General features: G+C 36.6%; 1 long non-coding RNA gene across 9 annotated transcripts in view; it reads right to left on the minus strand.

Moving 5' to 3' along the window:
- Nucleotides 1-13039, minus strand: part of LOC139799198 (uncharacterized) — an 82245-nt gene that overhangs the window by 35362 nt on the left and 33844 nt on the right. The window contains exons 5-6 of one of the 9 annotated variants that reach the window (XR_011727134.1): nucleotides 7672-7746; nucleotides 7228-7272 (exon numbers count right to left, since the gene is read on the minus strand). The exons of the other annotated variants lie outside the window; for them this stretch is intronic. This is a non-coding gene — a long non-coding RNA (uncharacterized lncRNA). The remainder of the gene's footprint in view (nucleotides 1-7227; nucleotides 7273-7671; nucleotides 7747-13039) is intronic. 9 annotated transcript variants of the gene reach the window in all.

The following is a 13039-nucleotide window of genomic DNA, read 5'->3' on the forward strand; positions in this document are numbered from 1 at the left end:
CACCTTAATATATTTCTTGTTAAAGAAAAATGCAAAAATTCCTATGTATATCCAAATAGCTTGTGCTTGTTTTTCAAAACACAGAAAGTACTATTTTTTGTTAGAATATAATTTTATATCTGACCGTATAAATTTATAATGTAAAATTCAAGCCCAAAATAAATTAACTTTTCCATTTTTTGACTGGTTTTTTTCATAATAATATGTTCATTAATATTTTCAAAGGTCTAAACTTCATGACAATAAAGGCAGTCTTTAAATAGTGAATATTTATAGGATGAGAAAACAGTTTCCTGCCCTGCTAAAAAGAAATTGCTTTTACTAAAAATTGCTCAGCTTGGTTTAAACAATATGCAAAATCATGTTTTTATTTGCTTTAATTAATGCATCAGCATTAAACTCTTTTCTCCACAATCATTCTTTTTGTGTGATAAATCTTAATTTGCATGGGAGAAAATTGTCAAAAATGCAGACTTATTTAATTTTCAGCAGGTAAAATATCTTTTACACAAAAAGCTTTTTAAATTGCTTCTCTTTTTCACTTGTGTAAAATGCACAGTCATTGGGGAAAAGAAAAAATAAAAAGCTGAAGGGGAAAAAGACAGGACACTCAGCATACAGCTATTGGCAAGAAAATTCCTTTTCCAAATCCAGCATATTTGGCAGGCAGCTTTTTGGAACACACATATGAGCTGGCATTTATATTATTGGAAATCAGAAGAATGTTCTGGTAACAAGTACAGTCTTTTACCTTCTGTCAGAGCCCACAATATTTATTTTGTACAATCATCCATTTTTCAAACAGTCTTTGTTATATTTCCTAAGAGTTAGACTGAGACCCAGCTGGTAGGCATAGCAACATTAAAGCCAGGTAGAAACACTAATGAAACTGCTGGGAAAAAAAAACACCAAAAAACCAAAAAAACAACCAAAAAGCAACAACTATAAAATCATTAAACACGGCTTTGCCATTGAAAAACCACAGCTGAGTTTTCAGATCTTTCCTGGTTGAAAGAATAGCATGAGAAACTTAGATTTTAGAAATATAAGGCCAATTACCAGAGATCCATAAGATAATACTTGTTCATGTAGATCAGTCCAAAGTTCTCAGCTGGAATTTTCACACATGATGATAATGAGCTAAATAAAGACTTTGTGGACTGAGCACATGGATTTCTAATCACATCATATCTGTCTAAATCCATACAGTAATTTAATTTGTGTCCAACAGGCCACTCTCACCCTCCAAATAAAGCTTTTTCAGTCCAATTTTTTTTTTTTTTTTTTATCTTTTCAATACCATTAAAAAAAGATTTTCATACTAGGATCTCCTCCCATACTGTCTGCACTTGACAACATGCCACCTACACAGTTTTGTACAAGTGATAAGCCTACAGTATTCATAAGCTGTCTAAACTGCAATTCAGAATATTTTCTACAGCAGATGTTTTTCCTTGCTTCTGCTTTCATATTTAGTAAGATTAAAAAAAATTTAAAATCAGCACAGTTTAAAATGAAATATGATAGAAATATAATTGCAGCCAGCTGAAGACTGGAAAGAAAACCTCCTTTCAAGAAAATCTAAACAATCAGCTTCCAGGTCTAAGCCTGGATTTTTTAAGAAGTGACAGCATCTTCTATCCCCAATTTTTACTTCCACTGAAATAAAAAAGAAGGTGGGGGCTGCTTGTTACAAGTCTTCCCTATTTCCATTGGTCCAGAGTTTTGATGGGTACATAGAAAAACTGAACTCAGTGTAAAGCAAATAACCAAAGATGGGCCAATATGTGCTATGTGTGCACAATAAAATGCATGAGCATTGGAATTAGTAGGTGGGGACAATAATACTCCTGCTGAGTCCTTGAATATGTCATCCACAGCTCCTATGTGAAAACAACCTGTTCATCTTTTTTACATGACTAATCTTTGGAGTTTTTCCATTAAACTCAGAAATGTTCAAAGACAGCTGCATTTAAAGCATTCATTTAAGCATTAATGAGTAAACATGGTCACAATACACACACTAGTTTGGGTACTCAGCCTTGGTATAAACATTTCCTTTTTTTTAGAGGAAGGCTGACAGCAAATCAGCCAAAATCTGGTACAGAGTAAGTTTAAAGTCTAGGATTCAAACTCACATTAGAAAATATTGGAGCAGGGCTTATAAATGCCACCATTTCACTTTTTCACTGTTACATAACTTTGTGTAGGTAATGTATTGCTGTATATCAAAGTCATGCTATTGTGTTACTTTTGTCATTTTAAATTATATTTTTGCAACAAATTAAAAGAATTCAGTAGATAAACTTTAAAACCTCTGTTAAGACAAAACTTACCAAATCATTAGAAAATGTCTCCTAGAGAGTGACAGTGGTAACAAGAGAACCAGTATCCCTTTTTAATATGAGACAAAAAAGCACTCTGTTCACATTGTAACACTAGCAGGAAACCAGAAGGTTTTGTTGTCTAAGACCCCAACACTACAGAAATGTAAATACGACCAGCAAGAGAAAGAATGCAAACAGTGTTAAAACCAGAGAGGAGAATGAATAAATAATTATAGCAGGTAGGATTTTGCTGGCAAGGCCACTGCAGGGGGGTAGAAAGAAGCACAGAATAGAAATTCCAGGGCAACTGCATACTGCAAAATTGTGCTGGTCATTACTGTACAGACAACACAGGGATCTTTGTCAATAACTTAGGAGGGATTTTTAATAATGCACTATTCCATTTTTTAGCAGGAAGGTAAAAATACCCTCAAAACAAGTATTCTCTGTATAAAGTCTCCAGGGTCATCTCTACACAAATTATTCTTACACAACTTCTTACATAGATTATTTATCCTGTAGTTGAGAGTTCTCCAGGTCAAAGGCTGAACACTGCTAAATTATGAGCTAGAACAAGTAGATGGAAAAATTATTCTCAGTGCTAAGATATGAAAGTCAAGTCAGAGCTCTAGGTTTAATTCCGTTTACTCTTGTGGACACTATACTTGTTAAGTACACTTAGTTACTGGATTTCAAAACAAAGAATCTAGTGTATTATGACACTACTTAAATTAACATTACGACAAAGAAATATTGAAGGAGATCATCAGCTTTAGCTAAGGACCACGAAATGTTAGGCAAAGTGGAGTGTGCTTTAACAAAGATAAAGGAAAAATCCCAGAGAAGTGTGCAGAAGGCAGAAGCCACTGAACTACATAAACCCCTCAGAGCACCTTATTGAACTAAGTATATCAGTCACTTGGTGAGGAAGTTACCACAATTTTAGAGGTATAAGTGGTTCAAAGTACAGATGTTGTGCTGAAAACCTAATCTGTTTTATAAATGAAGAAGAAGAAAAAAAGGTTAATACTTGGTTACTTGGGTTTACTTCATACTGCTGCATGCACCTGGGTTGTTATTATTAGCTGGAGGAACAAAGTCAACACTTAGCTACTGAGAAGCAGTTTGTGCTCCTGACAACCATGTGCACTCATTGTCAGGTTTATTGAACATCACAGGAACTTACAAGACACAGAAGTTAAAAATGAAAGAGCAATCAACAAGAAGAGGGAAACAAAAAAACTGAGAAACTCAAAAAGGGATTCAAGTTGTTAAACAAATGGAGTCAAGCTGCTCCAGAGGAGGTTCAGATTAGATTTTAGGGAAAATTTCTTCACGGAAAGAATCATCAGGCATTGGAACAGGATGCCCAGGGAGGTGGTGGAGTCACCATCCCTGGATGTGTTCAGAAACATGTGGATGTAGCACTTGAGGACATGATTTAGTTGACTGGTGGTGTTGGGTCAACAGTTGGATTTGATCTTAGAGGTTTTTTTCCAACAATAATGACTTTATGATAAGAAAGTTATCTGAAATGTAAATATAGGTGCATTTAAATGAAATCTGAATCTGAGCCACTCATTTCCTCCCAGTGCATCTCAAATGAGGCAAAGTCCAGGTAGCGCAGGGAGAGGGAGGTCCTGATCTCTTCTCTCTGGTATCCAGTGATAGGACACATGAGAATGGTTCAAAGCTGCACCACAGGAGGTTTAGACTGGACAGTAGGAAGAATTTCTATACTGAGAGTGTGGTCAAGCACTGCACCAGGCTTCCTAAAGAGCTGGCCAGTGCCCAAGAGGCATTTGGAAAATACCTTAATAACATACTTTAACCTTTGTGCCAGCAGAACAGGCAACTAACACATCCATGTAACTATATTAATTTACATGTACGTGTAACACTTCAGCTTGCACTAAGTGCTTTTCCTCTCAAATACACCTTCCCACCAAATACAGCTGATCATTTTTTGCCTAGAATTCTTCAGTGTGAATTATGTATCACATCGTTCAGGTGTACAAACTACTGCAGTGATTCTTTAAAATCCTAGACAGACAAAAGGATAAAATAATGACAATAGAAACAAGTACCCCTAGCAAGTGCAGTGAACTGCAGATGAACTGCCATTTCTTCTCATTCATTCTTGTACAAACTGGCTGTGCAAACACAGGAGTAGATGTTTATTCGTAATGGTTCTGCACAGACTGCTATGAAAAAGCTCTAGAGAAAGAGTAGTGAAGCTAAAGTGCCATAAGAAAATCTCAGGTAGTGTATATTTTATGTCTCTGCAGAGCTACTGAATGGTATTGGCTAGTAAAGACCTGCACAGAACAATCCAATCTCTCCTGAATGTTTCATCAGAGATGTCCATCTGAGAGTTCTTAACAAATTTGGGAAAACCATATTAAATTAATTTATAAAGTAATGTCTGTGTAATTTATTTCAGAACTCACTCTGTCTAATTGTCTAAATAATTGAAAAAAAAAAAAGGCAGTACTGTACAAAACCAAGTCTAGAAGCGTTATTCATATTAATGGGTAGTACTCTCCTTCTTGGCTGATAAGCACATGGCTAATCATAGAATAAACCATTTATCCTACTCTTTTTTAAAAAAACTTATTTCTCACTGGTGTAATAAAATGTGAAAGTGGAAGGCAAAAGGCAAGGAAGCTGTTTAGTTTAGTAAAATTTTTAGAGGTGGGTAGAAGCCTTTGTTCAAGTTTGCACTCATCACTGTCAATATGATCTTTTTTCAATGCTAAGCTTCAGTCAGCACCTCAGGAAAGAGCAATTCCTTGCCAGGTTTTCATGAGGGAAGACATGCCCTGCTCACATAGCTGTAAAGTTAATCAATGTACTAATTTCCAGCAGGCAATTCCTTTCAGCTTCTATGCAGAGCAGACAATGGCTACTAAACTAAAACACCAGTTTGCTAACCCATTGCCAATTAAAAACCACCTCTTAGCAATTTATAAGACAAATAAGAAGCTGTATTATGTCAAAACATTATCATAACAACAGAGTTGAAACTGCCCAGCTTTACTATATTATTATTGCAATGAAACACAAACCCAGATGCTATACAATTGAAAGAATAGGGATACTATCAGAATGCAAGGATCCAATACGGATAAAGTATTGCGTCCTTCTTATGCAGTCATATTGTACAACTTCTCTTGGGATACATATTCTAGGTTCTGGCTGCTTCTATTCAGGATTTTTGTATCTCAAAAAATAAGCAAGCAATTAGCAAATTACCACTGCAATTATATGTATGGGAATTTGAGGGTAAAATATAGTCAGAAACATTACCTCTTTATTTTCATCTGCAAAAGCAAAAGCAAAAGAAAAAGACCTGCAGCAAAAACAACACTGCTGATTAATGTTCTACTAAAAATTTATTTTTCAGAAGACTGTCATCAACGTAAACCTTCTCTTACCAAGAAATAGCACAATGAGAAAAATAAAGGAATCAGTCTAAAAAAATGAAGTATTTTGTCTTGCTTGTTATGAAGAAAAATAAGGTTTCTATTCAGCAGCTATGCAAAAAAATAAATGGCATGGATCTAAGTATTCTACTGAATGTCAAGAAGGAATATTGAAATAAGGAAGTGTGCCTGTTCAGACAGTCATAATGGTGCATTGGTGCTTTTTATTACAACAGTTATTCCCATCAATGTAAAATTAAGTCTCTGGGAGCTAACTAGCATTTGCCTTCTTAACACCACCCCAGGTACCAAGAGATGAAATTATCATCTGCTGAATCTGTTTCCACAGTTTGAGAGACAGTCTGGCAATCAGTCTGTAACACTATGATGTCCCAGGAATTAATTTCTATTTATTATCTCCTTAGTATTATAGAAAGCACTTAAGTACTCACTCTTCCATTTGCCACATCTTTGGGACAGCCTCACAACTCTCACAACTGCTCTCTGCATTCAGTCCATGCTTATAAGTATGGAATACCACATGCATATTCCAGATCCCAGCATATTTCATTCTACACCCACTCCACATCGCTGTGGAAATCTGAGCACATTTTGCACAAGAAGGAACCATATGGGTTGGTTTTGTTTTGCTCATTTTTTTTTCCCCAAGAGCATCTACTAGGGAGAACAGCTCTGTGCATACTGCTGTTCAGAACAGTCCATCCCAACAAAAACAAGAGAAAAAATGTTTACTGCTCTATAGAAAAGATTTCAAATGGACTCTTTTAATGGAAGGAATATTAATAAATATCAGGAAAGATATCCAAACTGACAAAAGCATGGCCACAAAATTAACAAATTTAAAAACACATTTCTCAGATTAAAAATTAATTGGCAGATGCCAAAGGGGAAAAAAAGTGATATGGCATAGAGCATCTTTTTATGACAGATGGTTTCAAATGGATTAATGAGGTGAGTGCTGAATTTCTAGATTGTGCTTAATATTTAACCTACAGGCAGCAGACACCTCTGCGATTTTTATACCTGAGTGGTAAACAGGCCTACCTCATTGAACTGTTAGAAACACTGTGCTGATTTAAAGAGTATCTTCCAAACGAAAAAAAATTTACCAGATATTCTAAAATAGGGCAGGGGGTAAGGGGATAGGGAGAGGCAGAAAGTAGAGAGACCTTGACACAACACTGGAAGGCAACTGGGAATTCAATGCATTTTCCTTTCTGAGAATCTGTGATGAGGAGAGACACACAGGATACATGAGTTCCTATTATACTGTCAGTCAAATGAGGACAAAGAAAAGGATCAGCAAGGTATATTTTTTCCCCCTTCATTTCTAGAAAATTTAGAATGGGAAAACTTACTTATCCATGAAAAAATAAAATACACAAACCAAAAGAAAGGTCATCTGCGATGAAGAATCTTGCTACTACACTTCGGACATCATAAAAGTTACATACCTTCAGCACCTCTTCAATATCTCCAGATTTTCACAATTTATTTGGCTCAGAATATACAAGAAAATATATCACTTTGCAGTAGACAGGACCATTCAGACCCTAAACTAAATTTAAAAAATTCAAAAAAGTTGCTGGTTAAAACACTTCAAAGTGATTAATCACATTCACTGCCATTTACATTTTGAAACAGCTATAGAAATGCACTGTATGACAGTATCTACAAGAATACAAAGCTAAACCAAATGAGAAATATTACATTCTTAACGTAGAAATTTACCATCCTAACTAAAATAATTAGGACAGTTCACTTCAATAGCTGCCTCCTGCATTTATTCTTTTCCTGGAATACAGATGAAGTAATTCTGAAATGCCTTACTATCATATTGAACACCCTGCATGGCTCCAACAAAATGGAAAAAACAATTCATGGTCACACACACTTACATTGTAGCTTTTCCTCTGTATCTGGTTCACAGAGAGTCTGCATAGGCCACAGGTAATTCCATGTCACATCCTAATCTTTGAAGATATAGGCAGTATTCATTATCCTCTAGTAAATGAGGAAAAAAGAATCTAGAAACAAACTTTTTTAAAAAAAATAATAATTATGAGAGAACCAAATTTTCTTGGTGTCAAAGTTCTTATAGAGAAACATTTGCAGCATTTCCACTTTTTTTGCTAAAAAAGCAATAATATATTCTTGCCGTCATAACTACAGAGAGAAAATACAGTAACTAGACCTTGCCTAAAAACACAGCTATAAACAGCTGAAACCAATGAAATGTTCTTGGATGGACTTCTGCCTCTGTCATGCAATTTCCTTGCTTAAAATTCATCTTTCTGCAGTGAGAAGCATTGACCAGCATGCCACACCCAGCTGCATCCCCTTACATGGTTCCGACTGAATGAATATAATACATAAAGACATTAGATATTTTAATAAAATATATATTTCTGCAAATAAAATGCAGAATGATTGACAATATCACAGCATTTGCCAGATTTGTCATTTGTGCTCTATTTCAAAATATCTCAGATAGACATTGAAGAGGAAAAATAATTAGTCAAACCAGAATAGGCCATGATTGCCCAAACCAGTACTTGGAATTCTGTTGTAAAAAATGTGATGAAACCCTTAAAGACCTGAAGCAATAAGAGGAGGAGCTGAGTTTGAAGATGTTTTCATGATGAAAACTGACAGCTCTTCATAGCAATTTCACCCCAAACTGCCATAGAGATTAGTAATTTCTTTCAAAACCACATTTTTATAAGAGATTACATTTCCCTCTGAAAGCAGATCTCCATTCGAAGGCATTTCCATTTGTTCTCAGATTCTGACTAACTGGGCTGAGAGCCTACTGTAGCTCTGCAGATCTGTGACCTGCACTTCACTCCCCCCAGGCACTATAAATCATTTCCATGGAAACAGCACTGAAGAAGATATCTGCAAGACAAGATATCTATACCCTGTTAGATTTGTGTCTTTTTTTTCCTCTTTTTTCTCAGTTAAACCAACATCAAATTAATCTGTTTTATAAAATATTTTTCACATACAACTGAGGTTGTAAAAGAAATTAAAGACACAGGAAAAAAAAACAAAAACTGAAGGGAAAAAAACCTCCATGCAATGTGCATGCATCTATCTTTACATCCTGTGTCCCATTTATCCCAAGGAAAATGTGCATTACATCTATACTGCACTTAGTCACCAGGGCTGGAGCTAATCATCTTTACAAGGTATTTAATGAAGAATGCTCTTATTCACACCTTGATGGGGCTGAGGCCAAAAGTAGATACACATGAAGTCAGAGCTGAAGGGCTCTGAAACCACCTCATGTTACCATGTGGGAGAAACTGAACATGGTGAAATGCACTACAGCCTGGCCATGGGCAAATCTGCAGCTTTTCAGTCCTGGATATCAATCTGTCACTGGGTGAAAATCAACTGATTTTCCAGCCACTTCTCTTTCACCAGCAGAAAGATAATGCTCAATACGTGGATGTAGTAAAAACAGTCTGGAAATCTCTCAGACCCTGTTACCTCATGATTCCCCAACTAATCAAATTCACTACAGCACTCTCTCTTTCTCCTCCTGGCCACAGGAAGATCATGGCTTTATGTCCTCCCTGTGAACTATACAGCTGGTATTGTCTTTGTCAAAGGTGCAGATGACTCGTGCCAAGACATGAGTTTCCTTACTCCAAAATCAGTTTACAGTTATGGGGAGAAACAGAGCTTGCCTTTTCTCTTGTTTATATCTTAGAGAACAAAGGAAGCGAGTCAAAGCATCAGATAAAAACTCAAACAAAAGCACCTAAGGACAAAAAAACTGTAGTCATCATTTTGTTTTCTTTTCAGTATAACAACAGTTCTCTTTGAACATAACAAGAAATTTATGTAATCATTCTCATCTTCATTCAAGGAATTTGTGGAGCCCCTTTTCCTCTTCATGCTCCTCCAGTAGGAACTAGTTTATCCTCACATAAACTTTAAATGTTGACCATGACATATTTCTTCATGGAAACACATCAGATATGGGATGTTGGGATCAAGTTTACAGATGACACCAAATTGAGTGGTAAAGGAGATATTCCAGAAAGGAGAGCCACCCTCCAGGAAGACCTGAACAGACTAGGAGAGCGGGATAAAAAGAACATTTTGAAGTTCAGTGGGGACAAGTGTAAGGTCTTGCTCCTGGGAAAACAACCCAGAAGTGCAGCACAGACTGGGGTTCACTACTCTGAATTCCCTGTTGTAAGTACAATTAATCAGGGAGAAGTTTTTTACTGTAATTCTTGGATCCTCTTCAGTTCACTTGTGAATTCGAGTCTTCTGTATTATGTATTTCAAATATCTGTTAATTTCCTTCTGACAGTTTTCAGTGGGAAGACAGTCCTTCAATTTACTTTGAAGATGCTACAACTATTTAGTGTCTGTAACAGTTGTGTTACAAGAAATCTTATAAAGCACAGCAAGATAAACAATTTTCAGAATTATATTCAGAATCAAAGACTATGACATTTGATTCATGAGAGATTACAGACTGTTTTTAAAATAGATGGCCTTTTTTTAACTTTCTGAATACCAGGTAGCTAATAAACTTAAATAGGTTTATTTCCTGACATTATCTTAAAAACCAAGGATAGCACCTTAAAAACAAAATAGTTTCCAGAAGGATGAAATGTGATCACTGAAATACATAGCCTCAAGAAATAAATGCAATTATGATGATAGTATTCTCTTGATTTTTATTTATTGCTGAATCTGAGGCAGGCTCTGACCTCTGTTATAAATATATTCACTAACCTGAATGTGATTTTTAGCTCTGGGTTTCCTGAGCAGCACATCTGTGAACCTCCTGCTGCCACAGACAGAGCAGCATGCAGTCCAGCCTCAGACAACACAGGGGAGGAAAATAAGACATAAGCCACTGGCAAACCAGAATTGTCACTGCAGCTGCTTTTTAAAAATTCAGTTTTCTGCCAAGTGCTTTTAGCTGAAAACTTTCTAACTTGGTGTTTCAACCAGCTGTGAAGCTCCCACAAACAAAGCCACTTTCTGAATAATTCTACTGAGGAAAAAAAAATGTGAAAGCGTTAATTCTGGTACTTTGTGTGGATATTTATGCTTCTGGAACTTAGTGCACACTAGTACATCTGAGGAAATTTTTCTCTTTAGTACTTATTTCTGTTTGTTTTACACAGATATTCATCTGTTCTTTGCTATTTCCCTTTGAAATAAGGTACTCAGAGACTTTCCTACAACCCCTTCATTTTGGCCCCTTTAAAGATGCTTCAGCAGCAGAAAATAAAGTTTTTAACTCAAATAGCCAGTGAGGAAAACTTAAAACAAGCAACAAATGGAACTATAAGCAAAAATGAACTGAAGTAAAAAGAACATATATTTCTTCTATTCTCTTTTGGGTGGGCTAACTCATGGTGTTGGAATGAACGAGGCTGGTAATAATAGTAAAACATTTCATTTTCACTCTATTTATAGAGCCACAAAATTTTCAGTTCTAGTCGTACCAGACCAGAGCTGTTTGGTGAAATTTACTACTTCTTTTATAGATGCATAAATTTGTAGCAAGACAAACCTCTTCTATGGGTGCAGCGCTCCAAGGTCCAGCCAGGTGCCCCAGTAGAATCTCACGAATGGTGCTCTGACCAGCCTGGATTGGTGCTACTGCTCCAAAGGTGGCTAAACCAGCCCCTGGCTTCCCCAGGTGTGAGCTTTTTATTGGCCCCCTAATCCTGCTCATGCAGTAGGGGCTGCCCTAATCAGGCACAGGTGGGCTTCACGAGGTCAAGCCCACTACCTGGCAATTAGTGCCACCTGGTTGCCTCGTGTCACTACATAAATTATGTTCATATCTTGCTTAAAATACATATTATGGTAATATATGACTATAAGTTACAGTACAGCCACATTATATACTTATATTAAAATGTTATATCTATCTGTGTCTGCTTAAGGGAAAAGTACCGTAATCTGATCCATAAACTTTAAGAGCGTCTTGGATTCTATCTAAATGTGTAGAAAATAACTGAAGATGGTATGACAGTTTTATAGGTATCATAGTCACAGCAAAAATATAGGAACGGAAACATTCACCTCCAAAACACTGATACAGAAAGTTTAGGAAAACTTTATGGAGCCTTTCAATACCTGCACAAGGCTCTTGGGAAGAGGAAGCTATTTACATAGATGCCTGGCAGGAGGGTGAGACAACAGACATAAACTGAAATGGGAGGTTCTGACTTGACATTAGGAAAGCAGTTTTTGACAGTGACAGGACACTGAATCAGTGAAACAGGTTGTCAAGATAGTCCAAGAATTCACACTTAGAGATTTTCGAAACACTGATAAACCTACCTTGAACTGACTGCAGACCCTGCTCTGAGAAGTAGGATCCTGGGTCCCATCCAACCTGCTTGGGTCTATAATTTCTTATGCATTCAGATTCTGAAGCATTCCAGACTCTGAGCTTTTAAATTTCTCCTATAATTCTGATTTTTGAAATGAGAACAAAATCCCAAGGATATAAACATACTCAAAGACTCTGGCTGGATTGAAAGAGAACTGGCAGACCACGGCAATCAAGTCTTTGCAAGAGAGCTGCTGCTTGCCTCCTGCCCTGCAGTCCCTTCCTGTAAATGCATTTCTCACACAGCCCATCACCCTCCAGAGTGGTGGTGTAAGTTTTGATAGTGCAGAGAACTGCTATGAGATTCACAGTTTAAATTCAGAAGTGGTGGGTAAGAAAAAGTATATGCCAGTATATGTACAGTTATTTACACCTGTAAGCATTCCAGCCCTCCACATCTGTATGAATTCTAATTACCTGTTTGACAGAGTTGACCCACCTGAATCTCTCAAGCCAAATTCAATACTAAAGCATGAAGTTTAAATGAAATCCAAAAGCTCTTGAAGTACTCAAGTGAGCAGAGTATTCAACTAGAGGCTGTAATGAGAACCACTTTCTCCTAAGCAAGAGGGGCCTTGCTTTGCTGGTAACTGCTGGTACACATTCCTTAAGCCTGGGAGACCCCTTCAGCAAAGCTAAGTGTATTGTCAATTTCAAGTTGCTTTTTCTCTGCCAGAGTGTTCCAACACAAACCTGTGGTGTCTGAAAACACAGTTACTCCCACCATGGTTTCTGATGCCTGGGAACTGGCCGATACTTTTCTATTCTCAAATGTTTAATCTCCTTTTGCAGATACTAAATTCTGTGCTGTAATTACATAGAAGTTTTTAACAATCTTCTTGTTCAAAGGCAACTACTAAAATCAATTGGGATTAGGTTATAAT

This window comes from Heliangelus exortis, chromosome 8 (assembly GCF_036169615.1).
Source record: "Heliangelus exortis chromosome 8, bHelExo1.hap1, whole genome shotgun sequence".
Classification (NCBI taxonomy): Eukaryota; Metazoa; Chordata; class Aves; order Apodiformes; family Trochilidae; genus Heliangelus; species Heliangelus exortis.